At 36.9% G+C, this 19739-nt stretch overlaps 1 long non-coding RNA gene across 7 annotated transcripts in view; it reads left to right on the top strand.

Moving 5' to 3' along the window:
• LOC144612810 (uncharacterized) overlaps positions 1-19739 on the top strand; it is a 234411-nt gene that overhangs the window by 113012 nt on the left and 101660 nt on the right. For 3 of the 7 annotated variants that reach the window (XR_013549958.1, XR_013549957.1, XR_013549953.1), the window contains exon 2: positions 10803-10923. The exons of the other annotated variants lie outside the window; for them this stretch is intronic. This is a non-coding gene — a long non-coding RNA (uncharacterized LOC144612810). The remainder of the gene's footprint in view (positions 1-10802; positions 10924-19739) is intronic. 7 annotated transcript variants of the gene reach the window in all.

The following is a 19739-nucleotide window of genomic DNA, read 5'->3' as shown; positions in this document are numbered from 1 at the left end:
CACATTATAAAGACACATAAAAGGACAAAGAAAGAATAAAATTAAAAGCATGAAAAAATATATTCTATGCAAATACTAATTCAAAAAAAAACTAGTACATATAAATTAATAACAAAGTAGAATTTAAGGGAAGAAGTATTGCTAAACATAAAAAAAGATGTTCTTTTACATTCCTCCATGAAGAAGATAAAATTCTAAATTTATATGTGCCTAGTAATATATACCTTCAAAATATGTACTGCAAAAAATTGCCAGAGTATAGAGAAGTAGAATGTCATAGTGAGAAATTTTAAATATATAACCCAGTAATGGGAAAAAAAAGAGACCAAAACTATCATTAAGGTTATAAAAACTTTGAACAATACTTTTAACACACTTGACCTAACTTACCTAATTTGCAGCAAAGCAACAGCTACTGAAGAATGAACATTCTTTTTCAAGTAAACATTGTGTATTTATCAAAACTGGCCATATGCACGTCTATAATCCAAGCTGCAAGAAATTCAAAGGATTTTAATCAGACAATATCTTTTTTGACTATAAAAGAAAGGTAGAAATCAATTTGCATTCCCCCCAACAGTGCAAGAGGGGTTCTTTTTCTCCACATCCTCACCAACACTTGTTGTTTCTTATGTTTTCTATTTTAGCCATTCTGACAAATGTGAGGTGATGTATTGGATTGTAGTTTTGATTTGTATTTCCCTGACGATGAGTAATGTTGAGCATCTTTTCATGTGTCTGTTGGCCATCTGTATATCTTCTTTGGAGAAATGTCTGTTCATGTCTTCTGCCCATTTTTAATTAGATTATTAGATTTCTTGGTGTTGAGTTGTATTAGTTCTTTATATATTTTGGATATTAACCCTTCATCAGATATGTAATTTGCAACTATCTTCTCCCATTCAGTAGGTTGCCTTTTAGTTTTGTTGATTGTTTCCTTCACTGTGCAGAAGTTTTTATTTTGATGTAGTCCCAATAGTTTATTTTTGCTTTTATTTCCCTTGCCTCAGGAATCATATCTAGAAAAATGTTGCTATGGCCAATGTCAGAGAGATTACTGCCTGTGTTTTCTTCAAGGATTTTTATGGTTTGAGGTCTCACATTTAAGTCTTTAATCCATTTGAATTTATTTTTATTGTATGGTATTAGAAAGTGGTTCATTTCCATTCTTTTGCATGTAGCTGTCCAGGTTTCCTTCCTGTTCTCTTCCTGTTGAAGAGACTGTCTTTTTCCCATTGTATATTCTTGCTTACTGGTGCAACCACTATGGAAAACAGCATGGAGTTTCCTTAAAAACTTAAAAATAGAACTACCCTATTATCCAGTTATCACACTACTAGGTATTTACCACCTGCCCCCTTGAATACAGAAACACTAATTCAAAGGGATATAAACCTCTAGGTTTATAGCAGCATTAATTATAATATCCAGATTATGGAAACAGCCCAAATGTCCATAGGTTGATGAATAGATAAAGAAGATGTGATACACACACACACACACACGAATGTTATTCAGTCATAAAAAAGCATGAAATATTGCCATTTGTAATGACATGAATGGAGCTAAGAGTATAATGCTAAGTGAAATAAGTCTGTCAGAGAAAGACAAATACCATATGATTACACTCATATGTGGAATTTAAGAAACAAGACAAGCAAAGGTAAAGAGAGAGGCAAAGCCAAGAAACAGACTCTTAACTATAGAGAACAGACGGATTGTTACCAGAGAGGAGGTGGGTGGGGGGATGGGTGAAATAGGTGATGGGGTTTAAGGAGGGCACTTGGCATGATGAGCACTGGTGATGTAGGGAAGTGTTGAATCACTATACACCTGAAACCAATATAAAAATGTTAACTATACTGGAATTAAAATTAAAAGTTATTTAAAAATTTAAAAAAAAAAAATGTTGAGAAAAAAGATAAAAATCAGTAACAGTCAGGGGCGCCTGGGTGGCTCAGTTGGTTAAGTGTCTGACTTCAGCTCAGGTCATAATCTCACAGTCTGTGAGTTCGAGCCCCGCATCAGGCTCTGTGCTGACAGCTCAGAGCCTGGAGCCTGTTTCGGATTCTGTGTCTCCCTCTCTCTCTGACCCTCCCCCGTTCATGCTGTGTCTCTCTCTGTCTCAAAAATAAATAAATAAATGTTAAAAAAAATTAAAAAAAAATCAGTAACAGTCAAATCATTATAAAACCACCATATGTTTGGAAATTAAGTAATACAGCATCAAAAAAGAAACCAGAGCTTTTACATATTAATTGTCCAAATTGGTTCCACTGTGTTTGAAAACTGATAGTGTCTAATGAAACTAAAAATATACATGTTCATTGATGCAGCAGTTCTACCCCTAAGAATATACTCAAGAGAAATGCATACATATGTTCATCAAAACACATGTACAAAAATGTTTATTGCAACACTATTTGAAATAGCCCGACACTAGTTAATATTCCTCTCAAATGATCATCAAACCATTATAATGGGTAATAGTGGCATATTCATAATATCCATCCAATATATTGTCATAGGAAATGAGTGAGCTACTGATATCTATAACAACTTGGATAATTATCAGTTTTGAGTAAATAATACAAAAGTATACATTCCTTGCCATCTTGTCTATATCAAGTTCTTCTATATGATTTATATTAATATATCAGGATAGTAGTTACCTTTGGGGAAGAGGGAAATTGTTAATGACTATTAGGAGGGCAGAAAGGGGGCTTTGGGATACCAATAATGTTCTGCTTCCTGCTCTAGATTGTGATTAATCAATGTGTTCATTTTGTGAAAATTCATCAAGCTCGACACAGAATTTACACTGCTTTCTGTATATATATGCAGTTGGCTTAAAAGAATGAAACAAATTCCTTTAAGTAGCCTCAGTAATGGCCAATGTTCCCTTCTTTGAGGTTTTGACTGAATTTTTTTACAAAAACAAAGGTAATTTTGAAGCTGTTTAATGAATAAAGTGGGTGATTAAACCAAGGAAGGATGGTCAGACCAAAAAGGAAATGCAGTAACATAATGAAATTGATTCCTTCATGAGACACAGTAAATGATGATAACATCATTTCAAAACACAATTTCCAAAAGTATTAATGAATGGAAAACTGATAGGAATAAGTGTAACTGTATGAAATCATGCTATGTGTTCACATAGGTATGAATGTGTGTATTTTACCAACTTTTCATATACACCTTCTCATTTTGACCACTCCAACAATCTGGTGATCTAAGGGCAACTATTTTGTGAAGGCAGGTATTTTATTATCCATCATTTTAAGCTTCTTTCCTTCTTTCTTTCTTTCTTTTTCTTTCTTTCCTTTTCTTTCTTTCTTTTCTTTCTTTCTTTCTTTCTTTCTTTCTTTCTTGTCTTTTTTCTTCCTTCCTTCCTTCCTTTCTTTTTTTGAAGAGAGATGGAAGCAGATGCAGAATACCCAGGCAGTGAATTAGCCAAGGTTACACACAGTTGGAAAGTGCTAGAGGCTGAATTTGTCTGGGTCTTCTGATTTCTGCCCACTTCCTAGTCTTGTGCATTCTGGAGAGTAATAAAGATATCTGTATCTCTTTTTAGCTTTGAGCTGTTTCCTTGTCTACACTACTCCTTTGTACAATGGTAGCATGTTAAGCCTCTGATCTTATACTTAATTAATACATATTTTTTAGTATTGCAGGGCAGCAGTTTTAATGTTATAAGATCTAGCAATTTTGTACTTAAGTTTGTGTCATCCATGCACAATAAAGTTAATAAAAGCATTATAAAAATCAGTATTTTTCTTGCACCATCACCTCCAATACCTTGTAAAATCCAGCTTTTGTTTTTGTGGGTATTGATCTAATTCAATTATTTTGTCATGGAGTATTGTGTAGCTATTTGAATTCAAGTGCAGAGTTCCTCTTTTAAAGTTTTCTGATACAGTTGCTAGTGTTTGGGGGATAGCCCAAGCTACTTCTGATGAATTACTCTGTCCTCAGAGAGTTAACTTAGGGCATAGACATATAACTAGCTTCCTTTACAATTCATTTTACATATACATGATCAATATTTGTAGGAATGAATGATGAATGAATGAATGACACTTTGATTAGAGGAGAGGCTCAGAGCATCCCACTTCTTCAGGATCAATTGGACCTTTGATAGGAGGTATTTTCTCTGTCCTTTCTAACAATTTATGCAATTGTGCTGGACAGTATCAGATGTGCTCCTGATGCCACACACTCAGATATATGTAGGTGATTCCCATTTTTACTGTTCAAGTTTTATAGTTTTTTGATGCTTTTATTTTATTTTTTATTGTGTAGAATCCACACAACCTATGGAAGACAATAGCCAATACGTATTGTGAGAGCCAAAATAAGCTTTAGCAGATGTATTTCCAAAAATAATGTTATCTTGGATTTCTTATGATAGGTTGGGAAAGATAATTATTATTCTTTATCTTTCTTGCCCTGTGTTTACAGTTGTGGAGTTTAAAAGAAAAATGATAGCATATATTTTTATATGCAAAGAGCTATGGCTAAACAATTTTTACAGAACTTAGACAGTTCTTTTTCCAGCACTTTGTTTTTCTCCAGATTCATTGTATCAGTCTCCAGATTCATTGTATTCATTGTTTTTCTCCAGATTCATTGTGAAGAGAATATTTACAGAGCTATGGGCAAGGTTAACATGGAATGGTCCTACAAAATGAAACATGCACTTAACATAAAACCCAGCAGTTGTATTCTTGGGCATTTTCCCCAGAGAAATAAAAACTTACAGCCACACAGACACCTGTACATGATTGTTCATAGAAGCTGTATTCCTAGAGGGCACAGCAAAGCAGAGAAAGGCAGAGAACTGACCTGGGACCAAGGAGCCAGGGGGCAAATAGAGAAACCTGTGCATCTCCACCATATGTGGAGAATTTCTTCTAGTATTTCCCAGACCTAGACTTTTCTTTTAAAAGCAGTATTTATTTTTTTTGAAATTTTCACTATATTTTTCAGCTGTCTGTGTATACTTCCGCCTGACTAGCTCTATTGGTAAATATTTTTCTATTTGATATAAACATCTGTTTATAGTTTGTGTTCAGTAAACAAACACCATGTGAACTGTATACATTTCATGTCTTGAGTTTTAATTACAAGTGCTTATTAATCCCTCATGATGAGCAAAGTATTGTGGTTAGTCTTGCCAGAGATATAATTAACTGTGGAGCGGGGCAGGGTTCCCTGACCTCAGAGTTATTCATAACCCTGTGCAGAAGATAGAAGTACTTACCAAAAACACCAGCATGTGGAACAGACTTGCAAGGGAGGGGGTGTTGTGTCTTCAATCCGATTAAGATTCTAAATTGCAGTATTGATATCAGGATCCATATAGCTTTAAAATTCCATCACAGTTGTGCAAATGTCTGCATTGGGAGTGCAGTGAGAGATGTGATACTTGCAAATCTCATCCCAGGAATATAGTGAATAGAGCCCTGCCATGGCTTTGCATTTCTGAGGGAAATTAGTTTTGTTCCACTTCCTACCCTCTTCCTACAGAAATGTAAGGTAGCTCTTGCTGTGCTGTCGCCTCACACCCTTCACACACTGCAGCCACAGCTGGACCACATCAGTCCTTCGGCCTTCATCCCTTCTGCTGTTTTCTGCACATCACAACATTCCTAAAGAAACACACTTACTATTTGATTATTGTTTCCAACAAAACAGAAAAGATTATGTATTTTATCTATCAGTTTTGAAATGGAGGCCACATAGCACATCAATGTGACATGAGAGCATACCCTTTCATGTAAATTACAATTTGTTGTATAGAAGGAAAAATTCAACTGGGGTTGTTCTGAAGGCAGTAAATGTACTATAACTAACTTTGCAGTATTTCCATCTGTGAAAATGAAAATAGATCTGCCTATCTTCTAAAATATTTATTTAGATTTTTTCTTAAAAACTATGTTTTCTTGAGTTTGATTGTCACTAGCAAATATAAAAAGTGATAGCTTTTTTAAAGGCTGGAACTAAACAAGAATTCCTATTAAATAGCAAAAATCCAATAGTCATTGTTCTTTGTACTCTTTTGCCCTGAACAATGACTTTTAAGATGCCTGTTACTTTTGAAAAGTAAAAGGAAGAATCTGACTTATAATCAACACGATTTGCTCAGTTTAAAAAAAAAGTTTGGCTTAAATAATTTATGCAACACAAAGATGTCAAAAATAGTTCAAATTTTACTTTAAAGTAGATTTGCTTTGCAATCCACCCTAAACAATACCTATCTTTTGAGCCTATCAGTTTTTAAGAAAATATATTGGATATTTTTATCACAGTGTCTCCACAGAATAATACCACTACTCTGCCTTTTAAAAACATCTTTATCTTGAAAAAGTTTGCATATCTTTCATCTCATTTTATCCTAGTTCAGAAGCCATAGAAATCTATCCTGCAGATGAAGAATTGTGACAGAGATAAATGATTTGTTGTCCAAAGTGACATCTGCACAAGGGGCTGGCTACGTGTGAACTTAAGACCCTAACATCTAGGACAGCTCACTCAGGGTGGCCATACCACTAAAGTAGCCAACACATCATGAGTAATAGAAATTTAAAAGCTCACGTCTCTCTGTCTCTCTCTCTGCAATTTTGGCAGCTGGTGGTCATTGCCTTCTGAAGACGGCTGTGACAGGCATGCTTAAAATTAGAAATTCAGGAAGTAGCTAGAAAGGGCTTGGGCTTATTTTCTGGGGTAGGCGGAAGTAGGGAGGATTCCTCCTAGCAGTATGCTACATTTTTCGTTCCAAAATGACAGCCTTCTAAAGGCAATAAATAACCCCTCCACCTGCATGTTGCCAGAGAACCCTGTCCGCAGCCCAGAGGAGTATACCACAGATAGGAAATGCTAGGTAGGACAAGGGATGGAAAGAAGAGAAGGGGCAGTGAGAGACAGCCAGATGGCAGGTGATGAGGAACAGGCTGGATAAGAAAATAGTGCCATTTAAGAAAGATAGGGAACTTACAAAGATTGCTAGGAAGGCTAGAAAAAAGCCCTCACGTTGATACTCCTTGAAGAAAATATTGCAGCAAAAGCCTGTGAGCCTTCTGAAATAAAAAGCGGAAAGATCAAGAAGGGTAGGGTTGAGACAAGACCCGTTTGTTATTAACTCACAGATAAGAATAGAAGATTTACGTGCACTACCTAACAGCATATCTGTAAACACTTCATCTAAAATTTTTAATCAATTCTTCAGTCAATGTCCATTGTACTCCATTGTTCCCTTTTTGTTACAAATCCCAAAGAAGTAACTTCAATCTGTTACCCTTTGCCAAACTGCTGATTCTGGGTGGCCTCTGAACAAAGCAGCAGCAAACACATTTTCAAGGAAGGAAAGTAAAAAGTAACATCAAGTCCACTGTTTTTTGGCCCTGGACAACTTTGGAGATGACTTGGTTGCCAGCTCCAGGCTCCTTTATCTCTTTAGTTTCAAATTAGGAAGAAAAACCTGTTCTCCCTGACTGCATTCCTTTTCAAAAAATTTTCTTTCTCATACCCAGATGGTGCCCTTTGAACTTAAAAGCTAAAGAACTTTGTTCCCCACTGTAAATCGTCCCCACGGCCATGTTGCTTTTCCATTTAGCTGCCAAGCTGGGGAGAATTGGCGGTTATACCGGACAATTAGCACTTTGAAATATTATACCACCACATATGTAACAGGTTAGCACAGTGCCTGGACATGAGAGCACTCCACAAATGTTAGTGCCTTCCTTCCCTCTGGGCACTCAACCAGGCAAGGTCTATTTGTGCTTCTGCCACTGGGATGCAGGGAAAGGAGAATGGGGAAGTTGGTGTTTGGTGTCCTAATGGGGAATAGATGCATGGAAAAAAAAGAAAGAAAGAGAAGAAAAGAAAAAATATCAAAGAAAGCTGTTGGACCCTTATTTTAAACCTCAGTTTTCATTTATGGGTCACTCAGCAAAGCCTGAAAAAAATCAAAGGGAGAAAAAGGACAATAGGAAATGGAGATATTAATATTGAAACCCCTGAAAGCAATCAATCACCTTTATCTCTGGTTGTAAAACAATCCACGCTCTAAAATCTCACAGCCCCAAGTAACATAGACACTAACCAAAGACCTGTTAGTGAACTGTTTTTATTAATAATTAGGGATGGTTGGAATTTTTCCCCAGCATTTTATTTGGTATAATCCAAAATGTTTTCACCTAGGAGAAATAAGCAAGACTGTTATTTATATAATCTGTGAAAATAAGCACTAACCCACTCCTCTAGTCCCTGAATAAAACCAGACATATGGTGGGTATTAAAAAACAAATGTAGTCTATCGCAACTTCATAAATTTTCTTTTTTTTTTTTCATGGAAACTCTCACTTTAAAAGAATTTCTCTGCTTCAGGCTACCTTTAAGAGATGAGTTCTCTAAAACACTGCCCGTCCTTTCAAAAATCCTTAATCTAGAGTAAAATGACTTCTAAAGGTATTCAGATTAATTTGGGAGTAAAATGGCAGTTTACTAAGAAGCTATTAGTGGGCCTTGCTAACTATTCCCCATAATGGTTTCCTGACCAAAGGAGACCATAACCTCTAGCCTTGCCCTGAGCTAGTAAGTCAAGAGAAATTTGAGCCAGTGTTTACATAGGACATACATAATCCAGATTGTTATACAGAAAAAAAAAAGTTGCATTGGATTTGGTTGAGCTTTCAGTTTAATGAAAAGAAGGCTAGACCAGGAGTTAAAAGTTATATTAGTTCTCTATATTGGACAGTAAGTACCTCTCTGATTCTTACTTTCCTCATGTATGAAATAGGTAAGAGAATCTATCATTATATGAGAAAACTTCACAACTATAACCAGATATGCATTATTATTCACAGTCACATGGTAGTCATTTAACAAATATACTTTGAGAGTTCCTCCTTCCAAAAAGATGTTATTCCATGTGAATATTTATTATCATTAGGGATAATCAAAATCTCTGATGTTTCTGGAAAGAATAAGAAGGGTTAAATCTCAGGTATTACAAAGCTCTCTTTATTCCTCTGACCTCTAAACCCTTAGCTCTGGAAGTCCTGCCTATCCTCTCCATGCAGACTGCTTGATCTCACTTGGGGTAGGGAGAAAGATGCTTCTAAATTTAGTCTAAGTGGATTTAACATATGGCATTATACCTTCCCAGGTCAAGAGGTCCCAGTGTTTCTGGAAAACTAGAAAACAGGTTTTGCTGGGTGGTAGAAATTGGAGAAGGCAGACCATTCAGCTATTTGGAGGAAAACAGTGACTTGGAGATTTGTGTTTTTAAGCTAAATTTCTAAAAGAAAGCTATGCCTTAATGCTAAAAGGCATCTTGATTTAGGTCTTTGAGATATTTCCCTGATGGCATCTAAGACCTATTAAGTTATTTGGCATCTGGTCCATGTGCCAAATGGACTGTACTCCAAGCAAGTTAATCAGGCTTGGACCTGGGAAAGTATCCTTATTGGATTTGAGGATAAAAATAAATAGAAGCACAAGGAGGGTTAGAATAAGGGTTTTATTATCAAAAGCCAAAGGGTCAAAGTCAGTAAAAACACAAAAGAGAAAAGAATAAGGAAGAAAACAGTGAAATTGAATAAGACTTTTAAATTAGGAATAATTTTTAATAAAGCGTGCAAGCCTTATACATTTCTTAATAACAAAGACATGCCTTTACTTTTAAGTGAGCACGGTGGGTTTTGTAGTAGCAAATGACAACAGTGTGTATTTCTGTGAATCTTAAATACCCATGAGTAAGAGACAGGTATGATCTGCCATATTTTCTTATTGCTTAAGTAGACATAAGGATTCAAAAAGACATAGAACATGCTTTTATATCTGTCATGGGATGTCCACAATTACTAATATTCTGGTAAATGTTTTTCTCCTAGTAGAACCAAAGGTATAAAGGGAGTCCAGGAAAAGAGCAGCTTTAGAGACTGGAGTAGTATAAAATCCAAAATGAAGGTGTGTTTTGGGTCTGTGCAATAAAATGATTGCAGTAAGTGCCATTGGAAACTACGTGAACACTGCCATCTAATGCATTGCTTAAAATCAGCAAGTGAGTGAGACCTTGTGCTAGGAAGCAGGAGAAACTGAAAATATCCGCCTAATTAGGAATGCTGCTATCAGGATTTTACTTTAAATTAAATTGAATGTAGTATTTAAATAAATCCTAGCTCTTGTGCCTTATTTTTCAGCATGCTAAGAGTACTGATTTTCTGAATACCTGCCACCCCTAGCTCTTCTCATTTTCAAAAAAAAAAAAAAAATAGATTTTTTTATTTTACCAGTACTGTATAGCAAGGAGTATTTAAGAAATTTCCTATCTGAGGACTATTTTGTAGCTTGGAGAAAATAGATAATCAAAACCTATCAATTCAAAACATTCAAAAACCTAGAAAACAGCAAACAACGTGTCTTTATTCAATGTGGGATGTGATTAAAATGTCGGATGTTATATTGGAAGCTATCAATCCCATATTTGCATTGTTTCAGGACTACTTAGAAAAAAATTGTTGAAAAACCATTTACCATGAAAAAGGTAAAAGAAGCATATGAACACCTCCCCCCCCCCCCACACACACACACACAATAACAAAACTATCCTACCCCTTCTAGTCTTTACATAGGGATATTTGGGAAATACTTAAAGGTGTATGAACCACTTCTTATATTGGCATTTTGTTCTACTGACTTTACTAAAATTTCAAATGACTCTGGCAAAATCATTTCTATAAAATCTATAGGCAAGTAAGTTGAAGTAATCCTGCATTCTTTGGTTTTGCTGCCAGGAAACAGCTGATGGTTATCTTGCTGCAACAATTTCTACCCTGGAGAAATTGAAAATCACATTTACAAAGAAAGGATGAATAGGAGGCCATGGGCCAAAGGAGAGACAGTGTAGTAAATTTGGTAAGTTTGGGGAAAGTGCACTGCTATAAACTTGACCAACCTCAGATGAGATCAGTCCTTCATGTCAGTGGAAGATCTTCGAGGGCCAAGGATTTAAAGGCAGTAGTTTACATTGACAGTGGTAGATTGTTAAGAAAATAATTTCACTTGTACATTTGTTAATTCACACAATTTGCTGAGCTGAGACCAGTGAGGGGTGGAGACATCAAGTGAGATGATGTTCCTATGTATTCAGAAGTAACACCAGTAGGGCAAAGAAGACATCTTCACAAATACATAATGTATGACTGGCTTTGAAAAGGATTTAGTACTTCACAGAACAGGTGCTCAGTAATTTTTTTTAATGTTTGCATGTGCAGATAATTATTTAGATAAATAAATAAGTGAATTATGAATTAGTACCATAGAAACGTTATGGAAGTTCAGAGAAAAGACAATTTATTTCTATTAACTTGGCTAAGCTAAGAAGTGGAGGAGAGATACAAGAGTTTAAGAAAGACTAGCATCATCCTGGGTGGCTCAGTGAGTTAATTGTCCAACTTTGGCTCAGGTCACAATTTCACAACCCGTGAGTTCAAGCCCTGCGTCAGGCTCTGTGCTGATACCTCAGAGCCTGGAGCCTGCTCTGGATTCTGTGTCTCCTTCTCTCTCTGTTACTCCCCCCCTCACACTCTGCCTCTCTCCCTCTCAAAAATAAATAAAGATTAAAAAATTAAATTAAAAAAGAAAGACTAACATCATTATGCATAACTCCCAAAAGAATCCAAATGTCCATCACCAGGTAAATGGATAAACAAGACATAGCATACCCGTGCAATGAAACATTAATTGGACGTGAAAAGAAATGAAGTACTGATACATGCTATAACACTGATGAAGCCCATAACCACTGTGCTAAGTGAAAGAAGCTAGACACAAAAGGTCATTTATTAATTTTTTCCATATATATGTTTACAAGAATTAAACCCATAGAGACAGAAAGTAGACTGATGGTTGCCAAGGGCTGGAAGAAATCAGGGATATGAAGTAACTGCTTAATTGGTATGGAGTGTCCTTTTGGAGTAAGAAAAATGTTTTGTTTGGAACTAGAAGAGAAGTGGTTGCACACCATTTTGAGTGTACTAAATGCCACTGAACATTCAGTTTAAAATGGTTAATGCTATGTCATGTGAATTTCACCTCAATAAAAAGTTGATTAAAAAGAAGGAAGGATAAAAAATGTAAAGTAGGTTGGATAATTTTATTTGCTGTCAATGGGATGGGCATGCAGCGAAGAGTCACTTCATTGTAGGTTCTTAGTTAGAAGAGCGACATGATCACCTCTATGCCGGGAAGTTTAAAGTAGCTGCAATGTGTGCTGGAGATTGGACCAAGTAACAAGAAGGGATGTTGCCTGTTCATAATTTTAAAAAACTATTTCTGTAGGAGTCTGTAAAGTTCCAGACTATGCTGGTAGCCACAACATGTATAAAAATGCCAGATTAGATGTCAGATATTGAGAAAGTAGTATGATCTCTTCAAAACCAATTTGTCTAATCCATGTACACTGAGGTATAATTTGCAAAGAATAGTTCCAGTTATTTCTCCTTGCAATTGAGTGCTATTGCCTAAACTGACTAAAGAATACAAGTGCAATAACTCTCACTGAGAGCAGCATAAAAGGCTATTCAATTCATTCATGTGAACAAGGTATTTGAAACAGCAGTCACAACTGTAGGCATATTTTAGTATATGTCCCTGAAAGTTTTAATTATTTATACTCAAACTCTTCTCTCAGAGAGAAGAACAAAAGTATTCCCTTAGCAAATATTACTGAGCATATCCAATGTATCAGGCAGCACAATAGACACTGAGTTCATGAAGGTGAACAAGTTGATCTCACAGTCTAGTTGAAGATAAGTAAACAGGAAATAGTAATGTAATCAAAGTATGAGAGTAAGTCCAGTCCAAACCCCATATGGGAAAAGTCACCTGAAATGGTATGGGATAATGGGCAGTGGGGTGGGGGCGGGAGTTGGACTTTGGAAATGCATCCTCAGAAGAAGTCACAGCTGCAACCCAGAGGGACAAGACCTTTTAGACTGAGAAGGGCAGGCTTGTGAGCAGAAAAACCACCTAGGTTTCTTGTTCAAGAAACCTGAGAGAGAATCAGTGAGCCTGCCACCAGTGAGGAAGCAAACAACTGCTTTTACCTAAAAACCAACAAACAGGTTTTGTCTTACACATGACAGAAGTTATATTAATGTCAGCTAGAAGTATGGTCCTCCATTTTCAGGCCTTACAGTTGCCTACCTTTTGGTAGCAGGGATGCTAAACTGGGCACCAACTTTGGAAGCCCTCACCTGTAGCTATCCCATTAAAAGGCCTCCTCACAAGACAATATTATTCAGTGATTAAAAGGGGGGAGGGGTGCCTGGATGGCTCAGGTCATGATCTCTTATTTCGTGAGTTCAAGCCCCACATTGGGCTCTCTGCTGTCAGCACAGAGCCCACTTCAGATTCTCTATCTCCCTCTCTCTCTCTCTACGCCTCCCCTGCTTGTGCTTTCTCTCAAAAATAAATAAACATTAAAAGTGGGGGGAAGGGATCCTTTGCCATTTGCAACAACCTGGATGGACCTGGAGGATATTATGCTAAGTGAAATAAGCCAGATGCAGAAAGACAAATACCATATGATCTCACTTATACATGGAATGTAAAAATGTCAAACTCAGAGAGTAGAATGGTGGTTACCAGAGACTTGGGGCTGGAGGAAATGGAAATGCTGGTCAAAGGGTTAGTTATAAGTTACATAACGTACAGGTTGTAAGTTTTAGTTATAAGGTGAATAAGTTCTAGGGATCTAACGTACAACATAGTGACAATAGTTGATGCCATGTTTTACAATTGAAATTGTTGAGAGAGTAGATCTTAAGTGTTCTCCCCCCCCCCCCCACCACACACACACACAAATGGTAGCTGTGGGAGATGATAGATGTGTTAATTTTATTATAATCATTTCATAGTGTATATGTATATTAAATCATTACACAAATATATACAACATTTGTTTGTCAAGTATACTTCAATAAAGCTGGGTTTGTTTTTTTAACTCCTAATCCATTCTAGATTCACACTCGCTTCCCATATTGTTCAGTGATGTTAAATTTACAAAAGGATTTTTATCTGGTCCCTTTTGGTGGCTCTATCCAGTTTTATTTCTTTTCATTATATTGACTTACTTTTAATGTTTTAATTAATGAGAAATGTTTGTGTGTATTTTTTGTATTTTTTTTAAACAAGGAACAGGGAGCAAAATGACATGTTGAATGTGATGAACAGTTTTCAGTTCATGCAAATTAATGATTTCATGCCTAAAGTTTATTTTTTTCTTTCACCAAGCTCCCAGTTAGCACGGCAATCTATATTAGGGATAAAATGTTATGTTGATAATATCTAAATGCCCTGTTTTAGAAAGATACACAAGTAACTCTGGGGGAGAGTTTATCAGGCCTCTGCCAACTTTTTCATTCAATATCTAACTCCCCACTTCACTGTTGGCCATGGACACGGCATTTATGGTATTAACTATGTTTTTATTTACTTCCTTACTTACGTACAATTGAAGCTGGTAATAGCACAGTCTCCTACTTATGCTCTCCATGTAGATTGTGGATGGTTTATTTGCTATCATCTTTGATATGTATGGTTTCTCAGAGAAGATGCAGGGGAGACTCAGATTTAAATAGCCACCATTATCCTACAGAAAACTACATTTTCTTATGATGAAAGTCTGTAATCTAAGTTTTAATCCTGAACTAAGTGAGGAATGCTTTATTCTGAATTGCATTATAAACTTCCAATATTCAAATATAGAAACATTCAACCAAAATATTTATTTCAAAACTACAATGAGCTACCTGTTGCTCACCTTCTCTGATGGTGGCAATACGTTGTTACTATAGCATAGATTTTTATAATTATTGATAAGCTACTATATAATATAGTGAGTAAGCTTAGAATAAGGTAGCCATTCTTAGTTCCCAAATAGAAATTTTATTTCTTGCACCTCCTAAAGGTGAGAATTCATCTCAACCAAAATAGAAGTTGCAAATAATGTATTATTTCAAACGCTGTAAAAAGTAATTCTTTTTTTCAATAACCTTTTCCTTCTCCCTTACCCCCACCTTCCTCTTTACTTTCCTTTATCCTAAATAGCTGTCCTAATTCTCCAAGAGACCCTTACCTCTTCTGTCCCAACCATTATATCTCTCTAGTCTAGATATTAGAAGTCCTAGTTGGGGAATTGTTCATTTCCATGGGGTTTAATCACATTTTTTTTTAATTTGGAAGTTGTTCTCACTCATAAAGAGATATTCCTAATATATTAGGAATTTATGGCTACAATCATATGAGCCATGTATTTGGAAGCATAAACATGAATGTAAAATAGCAGATTACAGCCTCTTCACCTATCCTTCCATCTATAAGGAAATAATTTCTGTTACACAAACATTCCCGCTAAGAAATTTACATTCTGAAAATATTTAGTTACATTTCTGTTAGATGTTTGAATATTCTTTTATATTTTCTGCTTTTGACTAATGCTCTTAGAGAAAAATACCTTGAACCTGCTCACCTCATTTTAGTTGGTGCTAAACAGAGTTCATGCCACTTGGTTACACACTTAAGAGCTATACTTACTGAGTGGTAATAGATGCTGCCACATTTCAGCATTACAGAAGACGGAGGGAAATAGGAGAAGCTTTAGTTCTTCTTTCTGCTTTTGTTCATCAGGCTGAGCCTCTCTCCCCTATAGCTGTTCTAGTGTCTCCTTTTCTGCTTCCTTGGTTGCTCAGTTTCTTTCTCCAAAATGTTGGCTGTGTGGCAACAATTACAACCCAAATACTTCCAACCCCTATCCTCCTTCAGAGGGGAAAATGAAGCTTTTCCATGTCACTTACTGATTTATTTCCCGTTGGCACCTATTTCCTCTCTGAGACCTCAAGTCTCTTGGTTGGCAATCACCCATTCATGCTCAGAAAGCCATTAAATCAAGGAAACATGTGGCATCCTTTACTGGAGGTTTGGAACAAAGCACATAAAATTAAATATCCCACCCTTCAAGTCCCTCAACCATCTCTAGAGAGAGTTTACCCTTCTACTTGGGCAACATTCTACCATATTGCAAAGCTTCATTTGTTGCTTACTTCTTCTGGCAGCTCCCACCATTCAATTTCTCTTCATTTTATTTGCAGACAATCTTCTGTTTTGCTGTCTCCTTCCAAATCATATAAACATTAGCTCCCAAGGTCAGACCATTAAAATATTTTTTTAAACAAAAGTCTCCAGAGAAAAATTATGCCACTTCCTCAGAGGCAAAAGCAGCTAAGTTATTTGTAATTTTAACTAGCATATTTTTTCCTCTCTGTTACTTTGTTTTATTCAAAAACAGCTAATGTAGTCCTTTATATCAGGGTCATAATAACCAAAGACAGTCCATGAATACCCACAAGCTCTAGAAATGCTGTTGCAGGAGAAAAGATTTATAAAAACCTAACGCGAGGTCATAGAAAAGATACAACAGTGATGAAAGAATTAAAATATTCATTTTCTGTTCCAATAGAAGCCAGGTCAGAGATTAAAAAAAGGCAACACTTCTCCTTTTCTGTTTCCAAGTTGGAACAGTGCAGAAACTTTACGCTGACTGTGACTAAGTCATTAATTGAACAGTACGCTAAATAAATTAAATAAGCGAGTGCCTTGTAAAAGTACGAGGCAATCATGGTTATGATTAGGGAAGCTGAGGTGTGGAACACCCAGAGAGAAAACTGACGGAAGTATTAAAGACTCCATATGTGGCCCACCTGGCTGGGCAAGAAATCTGGAGAAGCAGTCAAGTGAGTAAATCTGAAAAGTAGATCAAAAAGAAAATTTGAGAGTGAGATCAATGTGAGTGAATTAGAAGGGAGGAAAAACCCTTTTCTATAATGTGACCAAAATTATGAAGGAGCTAAAATATAAGATAATAACAGCTAAGGAAAAATAGCTGTATGTACCAAGAATCTGAATATTTCCTGGGTAAAATTAGTCTGTTTATAAGTCGTTCTGAAGTGTGGCAGTCAACATCAGCATGGGTCCTTGGTAGCAAGCAAAATCTACTCAAATTTAAGCTAACAACAACAACAAAAATATAAGAAAGAAAGAAATTACTAAAGGAGATCCAGCATTTCAAAGACTTAATTTGAGGGAGGTGGTCAGAGGGGGGACCTGGAGAAAGAGTCTCAGAAATGGACAGCACCTAGAAAGGGGAGGTAGCCCAAGTCCCACCACTGAACAGCCTGATTAGGATACTGTCTGGTTAACAGTAATCCGAATAGGCACCCAAGACTCCACTCGTACAATGCTTTCATTGCTACTGTGGAAAATTTCTCACCAGTTGTTTGGCCTCTTAAGATTCAACAGTTCAAAGTCCCAGGCATAAGCATTTCCTTACTGTGTTGTGTCACATGATCACTTCTAGGAAGAGAGAGAGAGAGAGAGAGAGAGAGAGAGAGAGAGAGAGAGAGAGTGTAAATTACCAGGTCTGTAACCACAGCTCAGGGAGTGGGGGAGGGGGATTTCCTCAAAGACAGAAGCCTTTTCTCCACCCTTCCACCAAATAAGACACATCAAATGGCCTCCATAAATACTGAATGTTTGACACTGCTATCAATTTAATTTAGTTGGATTAATAAATGAAAATAGCTAGAATTCAGTTTTCTTGATTGATCTGCTCCTCATGATAAAAGAAAGGAGTGGGGAGACAGGAGCCCCAAGGGCAGTGGAGGAGGGGGCAATAATGTGTAGAGGCAAAACATGAAGGCTCTTAAGTCCGGGATTTAAATCCCATTGTAATGTTTACTATCTCTGAACGTGGGTAAATTCGTTATATACAGCTTCATATTGGTGGTAGTTAAAGTGGAAATGAGAATGCTATTCATCTCATAAAGTTATTCTGAGGATGGAATTTTAAAATGCATGCTACTTGCTTACTGTGCTGCCTGGAACATGAGCAAGTGCCCATAAAATGCAAACAACCCCCTCCCACTTAGACTTGTGGGGCTGTGCGTGCACTGAAAGCCCAACCACTCTGAACAAATTCTTGATATTTTGATTTCTCTTCCTCCCCAATGCTGAGGAGAACCCTGATAAAAGCCTTTTACATCCAGTGGTTTTGACTGCTTTTCTGAGTTGTCTCATCATCTCCCTTTATCCCGATCCTCAATCTCAGGCTGTTACCCTGTAAATATAAGGGTATTCTTGAGTTCCATGTTGGGTTTAAAAAAAGTATCCCTTTGGGGCGCCTGGGTAACTCAGTCAGTTGAGCACCCAACTCTTGATTTCAGCTCAGGTCATGATCCCAGGGTCTTGGCATCAAGCGCTGAGTGTGGAACCTGCTTGGGATTCATTCATTTTCTCTCTCTCTCTCTCTCCCTCCCTCCCTCCCTCCCTCCCTCTCTCTCTCTCCCCACCTCTCTTCCCTGCTTGCACACTCTCTCTCTAAAATAAAATTTAAAAACAAAAAACAAAAAAGAAAAGTATTCCCAGAGCCCTTTCTAGGACTAGAGCCCTACTTTTATCTTGCTAGCCACCTTGCCACCAGTATTTAGTTCCCGCTTGGCTGGATGCCACTACCATGAACATGAGCTTGAAAGGCAGGTGATCTTAACTTTGAAACAAGCATTGTCACTCAAAAGGTGTGTGACTTTAGACAAGTTAACTTCTCTGGGCTTCATTGGCATTACCTGTATAACGAGGGTGGTAATGAATATGGCACATAAAAAAATGCCTTTGATTATTATCTCAGTAACTGTTCTCAACTATGAGTAAAGAGAATCTTCTGGCAGGATACTATAATAGAAAAAACTCTACACCTGGCCTTGATTTTCTCAGGAGAGATTGCAGTAAGAAATTAAAGGAAGATGTAACAGAGACTCTGTAAGAAACTAAGATTAAGATCGCTCCATTTAGGAACTTTATAAAATCATTGTAAGACTGATGGGGAGAGAATTTTCCTCCAGTCACACCAGCCAGGACTCTGCAGGTCATAATGGAAGGTGCAACCACAAGGTGGCAGTAAACAGGACATTAGTGTATTGAACCGCATCACAGGAGTGTGATTTTATCACAAAATTGCAAGATTGAAGTCTCTGGGATTTGTTCTGTCCAAGGAGTTGTCCCAACCCTGGCTGCACAATGGAATCATTTGCAAAATTTTTCAAAAACACTAATCTCCAGACCCATCTCCAAAAGACTAATGTGTAACTGGATGAAAGGGGGAAAGAAATATAATTTAAAATACACTTTTGCTTTAGCAAGAAAGGGAGAGGCTCAGTGGGTTTAGCATCCAACTTTTGATTTCAGCTCAGGTCATGATCTCGTGGTCATGAGATCAAGCCCCATGTCAGGCTTTGTGTTGACAGCACAGGGGCTGCTTGGGATTCTTTTTCTCTCTCTCTCTGCCCCTCCCCCAAGTGAGTGTGCACTCTCTCTCTCAAAATAAATAAATATTTTTAAAAAGAAGAGAGAGAGAGAGGAAGGAATTACTGTCCTGGGGAGTTACTGTTTGAGGTCATCCACGTCATTTCTCTTCTTCTTAGAAGTGCCCTGAAAATCTGTGCAGGAAAGTTAAAACTCCTAGATACGTTCTTGATAATTTTGATGTTTATGTGCTCTAACAGCTCAAAACCTTTACAATCAAAGAAACGATTCCTAGAGTTTAATCCAAATCCCTCCTGTTGAAAGCTAAACTTCATTCTAGTGTTTAGCTCAGAGGAAACAAGAAGGGCTCACAA

This window comes from Panthera onca, chromosome A1 (genome assembly GCF_046562875.1).
Source record: "Panthera onca isolate mPanOnc1 chromosome A1, mPanOnc1 haplotype 2, whole genome shotgun sequence".
In the NCBI taxonomy this organism is placed as follows: domain Eukaryota; kingdom Metazoa; phylum Chordata; class Mammalia; order Carnivora; family Felidae; genus Panthera; species Panthera onca.
This window is presented reverse-complemented; position numbering and strand designations above follow the sequence as displayed.